This window comes from Triticum dicoccoides, chromosome 6B (assembly GCF_002162155.2).
Source record: "Triticum dicoccoides isolate Atlit2015 ecotype Zavitan chromosome 6B, WEW_v2.0, whole genome shotgun sequence".
Lineage (NCBI taxonomy): Eukaryota > Viridiplantae > Streptophyta > Magnoliopsida > Poales > Poaceae > Triticum > Triticum dicoccoides.
Window position 1 is genome coordinate 710,846,133 of NC_041391.1, and position 8,141 is coordinate 710,854,273.

The following is an 8,141-nucleotide window of genomic DNA, read 5'->3' on the forward strand; positions in this document are numbered from 1 at the left end:
GGGTCTTCTGGCAAAGGGGCCGGACAGTTAGTCTGCTCGGCCTTCTTCAGCCAGTCCTGTCAAAGGAGAGGGAGTTTAGATCCCGCATAGAGTCAAACTATGGAAAACAAGTGTCCCGTAAAGGGTAGAATCGCTTACCTCGCTAGCCTAGCGCTATGAGCTGAATCCGCGATCTTCGGTAGCGGATGCGGGAGCCTCGGCGCCCTTAAACAGCACCTTCCAGGCATCTTCGTACTTAGTGTCGAAGAGCCCGCTCAAGGTTCGGTGTTGGGCCGGATCAAACTCCCACAATTTGAAGGCCCGTTGTTGGCATGGGAGAATCCGGCGGATGAGCATGACCTGGACTACGTTGACAAGCTTGAGCTTCTTGTTCAGTAGCTTTTGGACGCAGGCTTGGAGTCCGGTCAGCTCCTCCGAATCGCCCCAGGTCAGGCCACTCTCTTTCCAAGAGGTGAGCCGTGTGGGGATGCCAGATCTGAATTCGGGGGCCGCTACCCATTTAGGGTCACGCGGCTCGGTGATGTAGAACCACCCCGATTGCCATCCCTTGATGGTTTCCATGAAGGCGCCCTCGAGCCATGTAACGTTGGGCATCTTGCCCACCATGGCGCCTCCGCACTCTGCTTGGCTGCCCTTCACAACCTTCGGCTTGACATTGAAGGTCTTGAGCCACAAGCCGAAGTGGGGCTGGATGCAGAGGAAGGCCTCGCACACGACGATAAACGCCGAGATGTTGAGGATGAAATTCGGGGCCAGATCATGGAAATCCAGGCCGTAGTAGAACATGAGCCCCCGGACAAAGGGGTGAAGTGGGAAGCCCAGTCCGCGGAGGAAATGGGGAAGGAATACCACCCTATCATGGGGCCCGGGGGTGGGGATGGGCTGCCCCTCGTCGGGGAGCCGGTGCGCGACGTCGCTGGATAGATATCCGGCGCTGCGCAGCTTCTTGATGTGCCCCTCCGTAACGGAGAAGGCCATCCACTTGCCTCCCGCTCCGGACATAGTTAGAGAAGGTTGAGGTGAGATGTGCGGACTTTGGCGCTGGAGCTCGAGTGCGCGGAGATGGATAAGCAAAGGAGGAAGAAGGCGCAGGTAAAAAGGTGGATCCTTATTCCCTTATATATGGGCGGACAAAACTATGCGTCCCCACCAGCCTGGTAAAACTCACTTTTCTCCCAAGCGCCGCAATCAATGGCGCGGTTGGGTTACCCACGTCCATATTGATGGGGATCCCAGAATAAGGGAAACACGATCTCTGCTTCGACAAGACGTGCCAAGGAAACCGCTTCGCTAAACGCGCTGAGGTGGTATGATGAAAACGATTCAAATAAAGGCTTGGTTGTGGTGTGACGTCACGCCATGAAATACGTCAGCAGATTGAACTTGTGTAAATATTATTCTCTCTACGGTGGAATGTGGAATTTATTTTGCAGAGCCGGACACTATCCTGGTGTTCACATTCTTCTATAAATTATTCAGAGGAGGAACCCGCCTTGCAATGCCGAAGACAATATGCGCTCCGGACTCGTCGTCATTGAAGCCTGGTTCAGGGGCTACTGAGGGAGTCCTGGACTAGGGGGTGTCCGGATAGCCGAACTATCATCATCGGCCGGACTCCAAGACTATGAAGATACAAGATTGAAGACTTCGTCCCGTGTCCGGATGGGACTTTCCTTGGCGTGGAAGGCAAGCTTGGTGATACGGATATGTAGATCTCCTACCATTGTAACCGACTCTGTGTAACCCTAGCCCTCTCTGGTGTCTATATAAACCGGATGGTTTTAGTCCGTAGGACACAACAACAATCATACCATAGGCTAGCTTCTAGGGTTTAGGCTCCTTGATCTCGTGGTAGATCTACTCTTGTAATACCCACATCATCAATATCAATCAAGCAGGACGTAGGGTTTTACCTCCATCAAGAGGACCGAACCTGGGTAAAACATTGTGTCCCTTGTCTCCTGTTACCATCCACCTAGACGCACAGTTCGGGATCCCCTACCCGAGATCCACCGGTTTTGACACCGACACTTTGGTGGACTTTATCAATGATTGGACAGAGTTGCAGACACCTGAGGAGAAGCCAGATAACACATATTGGACTATTCACTTTGACGGGTCCAGGCAGCTAGAAGGCTCGGGGGCTGGAATTGTTTTAACTTCCCCTCGAGGTGACAAATTTCGTTATGTACTCCGGCTTATGTTCCCATGTACTAACAATGTAGCTGAGTACGAGGCCTTACTTCATGGTCTCCGGATGGCCAAGGAGATGAACTTAAGCCGGGTAAGGTGCCTGGGCGACTCAGATCTCGTCGCTCAGCAGGTGTTCGGCAAGTGGGATTCCAAGGATCCTCTCATGGCGGCTTATCGTTGTGAAGTAGATGCCGTGGCTGGTCACTTCAAGGGTTATCAAGTGGAGCACATTGACCGAAGGAAGAATGAGGCAGCTGATGCTTTAAGCCGGCTGGGATCCCAACGTAATCCGGTGCCGCCTAACACCTTTCTTGATGTTTTACATAATCCTTCTGTCAAGGTGCCTACTGAGGAAGATCTAGCAGTGCCAGACCCGGAGGCACAACTGGTGGCGGCTCTTCATGTCATCCCGGATTGGACAGTACCCTATTTGGCTTACATGACCCAGGGTGAGTTACCTGAGGATGAGACCTTGACAAGACAAATTGTCAGGCGTTCCAAATCTATGGCGATTGTTAACGGCGAGTTACACCATCTAAGTGTCATTGGGGCGTTTCAATGATGTGTGTCGCCTGCAGAGGGACAAGAGATACTTCATGAGATTCATGAAGGAGATTGTGGTCATCATGCCGGCTCAAAATCTCTTGTGTCCAAGGCTTTCCGTCATGGTTTCTACTGGCTCACGACTCATGCTGATGCGGAGGATCTAGTCAGTAAATGTGACGGTTGTCAGAAGTTCTCATGACGTGCTCATGTGTCGGCTCAAGAATTAAGGATGATCCCAATTACTTGGCCGTTTGCAGTCTGGGGGATTGACATGGTTGGACCTTTCAAAAGGTCTAAGGATAAAAAGATACATCTCCTGATAGCAGTGGATAAATTTACAAAGTTGGTTGAGGCGGAGCCAGTCAGTAAGTGGGATGCGGCCACAGCGGTTCAGTTCATGAAAAAGGTGATCTTTCGTTTTGGTTTCCTACACAGCATTATAACTGATAACGGTACGAATCTCTCCAAGGGAGCCATGGAAGAGTTCTGTCAAAGAGAACATATCCGGCTTGATGTTTCATCTGTTGCTCATCCTCAATCCAATGGTCAAGCGGAAAGAGCTAATCAGGAGATCCTGAAGGGTATCAAGCCCCGGCTCTTTGTCCCCTTAAAACGGACTCTGGGTTGTTGGGTGGAGTTACCCTCTGTGCTATGGAGCATCAACACTACGCCTAACAGATCCACGGTTTACACACCTTTTTTCATGGTTTATGGAGCAGAAGCAGTTCTGCCAAGTGACATCCGACACGACTCACCCCGCGTGGCGACTTACGTTGAGGCGGATAAAGAAAAGGCTCGTCAGGATGCACTTGACTTGTTGGATGAAGAGCGAGACTTGGCCATAGCCCGCTTGGCGATTTACCAGCAAGACCTGTGCTGCTATCACAGCTGCCGGTTTAGGAGCAGAACCTTTCAGGAAGGTGACTTGGTACTCCGGCTCATCCAAGATCAATCTGACATGCACAAGCTATCGCCGCCTTGGGAAGGACCCTCTGTGGTCAGCAAGAATCTAAACAACGGGTCATATTACCTCATTGATGTTCGAGAGCACAAAGACTCACATAAGTCGGAGGAGGAGACCCGTCGGCCGTGGAATATTGCCCATCTTCGGCCTTACTATACTTGAGCCACCGACTCTTTAGATGTATATATTTTTGACGATGTATATATTATATAAAGCAATAAAGCAGGACCTTTGTCCTTTTTTCCCTCAAAGAATGTTTTTATGTCTTCTTTGTACGGTGGTGGAAACTACCAACAGGGACCGGATCATATCTGAATCCGGCTTTCCCTTTGGTCCGGCTTATGATCATATCTGAATCTAGCCATGGTCACTTGGGGGCTTCCTGTTCAAACATAGGTCGTATTCGAACCAAAGAGAACCTAGCTGTCGATACCCACTTGATCGGCATACTGCCAAACCCACTTGGGGGCTTCCTGATCATATTTGAATCACAGCTTAACTCCTTTGGGTCTGACGTGGATCGTATTCGAATCAGCGTCATTAAACAACTCTTATGGTCACTTGGGGGCTTCCTGTTCAAACATATGTCGTATTCGAACCAAAGAGAACATAGCTGTCGATACCCACTTGATCGGCATCGCCAAAGCCACTGGGGGCTATATGATCGTATCCGAATCTTAGCTTAACCCCTTTGGGACGGTTCTCTGATCGTATTCGAATCAGGAGCCTGTGAACATTGCTTATAAATATAGTTACTTTAACTATCTTGAAACCTTCTTAAGGAGATGGTTCTTGATTCTTCCGGATTAATATTGAGTACCCCAGGTTCTAAAAGTGCCAGGTAAAGCATCATATGAGCCGGGAAGGTTATCAAAGGGTTCGCAGGTATGCTATTTTGATTATAAAACAATCATAAATAGGCATGTATATGATGTCTTTGTGTTATGTTCCGGGTTATCAATACTCTATAAACCCCTGGCTCGGTAAATCGCCCAGAAGATTTTGCTTGTTTTATGTACAGTACAAGGCAAAACATATTTAACATCAAGGAGACAAACGATCAACATAAGCCAGAAATATATAACAATGGCGGTTTTCCGAAAATGTTGAAGTGCCATAAACATGCGCGAAGGCATGGCAAACATTGAGAGGTTTTTTCTATCCTATTACAAGACTCCCCGAGTCTGAATAAGTGAAGCATTGTTTTTGCAATATTATGAAACGCCTGGCGATTTATTCCTTCGGCGGGCTTGAAGACTCCGGGTTATCCTTCTCCGCCTCTCCGTCGGTTGCTTTGTCCTGGAAGGTGGATGAGGCCCAGTCAATGCCGCTCAAGGCTTCAAATTCAGCCTCATCATCTATTAAACCGGCCGGGTCCACTTCAGGGGCACGCGTTGGAGGGATCAGGCTGACTTGGTCATATGACACGTTTGGGATTCTCCGGTTCTCGCTATCATAGCCCGGCGAATACTTAGTGAGATCAGTATCATTCCCAATGAGAGTCGCCAAGGGACGCACGAATTTGACACAGGCGGTGAAGTCTTGATCATCAAATACAGAGCCATCCTCTTTCAGGCTTGGATATCCAAGAGTGAGATCATCCTCTTTCAGGAGTGGTATTTGATAAGGCCACAACGGCCAAGGCACGTTGTGACCCGGAGTACAGCTGCTCCACTAAGGTGTAAACCGCCTTAAGCTTGATCAGCATGTTTTGCTTGAGGTTGGTACTCCTGGGGCCTGTATGTTCATAAGCATAACAATAAGCCGAATATAACTATCACAATAATCCTTGGAAGATTACAATGTTTAAGGTTTTTCAGAGTGACTTACCGAAGATGGCTGAGACCATTTGGGAAATCTGCCATTTTAAGTCGGACAGTTCGGTTGTTGCTTCTGCAAGAGATGCTTCTTCCGCCTCGGCCTGAGTCACTAGTGAAGCCCTTTCATCAACCCAAGTTTTCTTCTCTCATTCAAAAATTTTCTTCAATTTCTCTTGTTCAGAGATGCTGAATTCGAACTTGGAGTTTGCTTTCTGAGTTTCAAGCTCTTGAAGTTTCAGCTGGCTCTTCAGGTCGGCAATCTCCGACTCAAATTGACTTATGGTGGCCTGCATTGACACCAGGTTATGGTGAGAATCATGATAAGGTAACATTCAAGTCCCAAACACTTTACAAGTAAAGATATTTGGCACTTGGGGGCTAATGCATGCTTAAAGAATTTTTATTTTTTAACCTATCCTACCAAGTCATACATATTAAGTCTCAAGCACTTTACAAGTAAAGATACTTGACACTTGGGGGCTAATGTGTAACACAAATTCAAAGTTTCATGCTATCACCGGGTTAAATGTATTCACTTTAAATCGGACAACCGAACAGTTAGTAGATTTCTAAGTCTACAACGTATTCATTCATAAGCAATAGACTTGGGGACTGGTACAGTAAGTAAGGGTCAGGAAAAAAGCATAAGTTATACCTCAAATTTGTGCTGTATTTGTTTTACCATGTCAATTTCCAGGTCACGACTATTGTGCACTTGGTTCAGATAGCCCGAGACTATATCACCAATGCTTAGGTGACTATAATTAGTGATGTCCTGTTTTGCTTTTCGACGTTGGGCAAACTCCTCCTTGGCAGTGCATTGGGCAAGAACAGTAGGCCGGCCCGGTTCAACATATTGACTTTTCACAAATTCAACTTCCAGGTCAGTCGTCTTGACCGGTGAAAGAACATGCGGTGCCCCCATGTTTGGTTTTGGTAATTGATGACAATCTCAATGGACTAATGGTTGTCTTGAGTTATATTTGAAGGATTTGTCCATAGGATTTTCTTGAAGTCCATGTGTTGGTTTCAAGGAGTTTATGAGTTGACCAAGGTGCTATTAAGGAATTATCCAAAGATTGGTCATGCGAGTGTTGAGCTTATTGCAAGCATGTCTTGAAGAAGAAGGTTGTGTGATCATTCATGTTTACCTTCAATACATCATCCAAATGAAGAGAGTTGCAAAGATTTAAGGTTGATCAAGACTAAGTCAATAGTGAATCAAGTTGATCAACTCACAAAGCGTAGAAGATGTACCGAGAGGGATCAAGTGAACCCATGGTATGGTAAGCATTGTCCATTGCACTTTGTGTACTAACCCATGGTCTATGTGAGAGTTCTATGTGGGGTTAGGTACGTATCCATGGGCTTGCATCAAGAGGAAGATATCATACAACCCATGGAAAGGATGACATCAGGTGGTGATCGTCATCAAGATTGCCGTGTGCAAGTTCAAGTGGAGCATCACGAAGAGATCAAGTGCTTGAATCTTGACATCCATTGTGGTGTCAATGGACTTGTGAAGATGAGCCGAAGAGTGGCTCACCCATAGTGGACTATGGGGGAGCAATCATCTAGTCTTCATCGAGCCAACGCAATCAAGAAAGGTGGTCCATCTTGAGGGAGTCAAGATCATTATCATCTAGCTCAAGTGGACCATGTGCAAGGCAAAGGTTTGCCCTTGATAGGTTTTCTATTTTACCGGTCTCATGGTGGTAGTAGGGAGACCGGGTTCTATGATCGTTTGCCGTACTATCAAGGGGGGCTCTCAAGTTGGTAGCTTGATCGTATCGTTAGTAGAGAGCTCAAACCCTTGCATCCTTGCATCATGTTTCTTGGTTCTTGTTTGGTTCTCTTTGTGAGTCTTAGAGCTTATGGTCATCTTGATGACAAGCTTGAGTTCATCAAAAATGGAGTTCACATGCGTCTTCTATGATGTTTTCGGTGTTGGAGGTTTTACCGGTCTTTTCCGAGGAAGGGTTCTCACCATTTTCCTTTGGGACTTTTATCATTTGCTTATTCTTGATATTTCTATCAAGATTGTGTTAGCCCATGTCATTAGCTTTCCAACAAACTTGGTTTCGTTGAATTTAGAGTCCCTTTGCAAAAGTTGTGGCTGTTTTGGTAAAGGCTGCAGCGGTACTACCGCGACTAGAGCGGATGTAATTTTTTACTACCGCTCCAGAGCAGTACTACCGCGGCTCCTGAGCGGTAGTACCGCCCCAGAGCAGTACTACCGCGGCTCCTAAGCAGTAGTACCGCTCCGGACCAAAATCTCGTGTTTTGCTCAGCGGAAGTAGGCACAGAAGTATTTTTTTAGTACCGCTCGCAAGTAGTAGTACCGCTACCATTTGTGGTAGTACCGTGAGGTCGAGCGGTAGTACCGTGAGGATGAGCGGTACTACCTCTCCGAAGGTTCTTTTGGCCTTTTTGCCTCCTCGCTGTTGTGTTTCGAAGGGGTACTACCGCCCTAGCGGTAGTACCGCTCCTTGGAGCGGTAGTACCGCTCTGTGCGGGCTGTGAGCATAACGGTTGGATTCGGGAGCTCCTATAAAAGGGGGTCTTCTTCCCCATTCAACCTCATCCTTTGAGCTCATGTTCTTCCCCCATTGTTGACC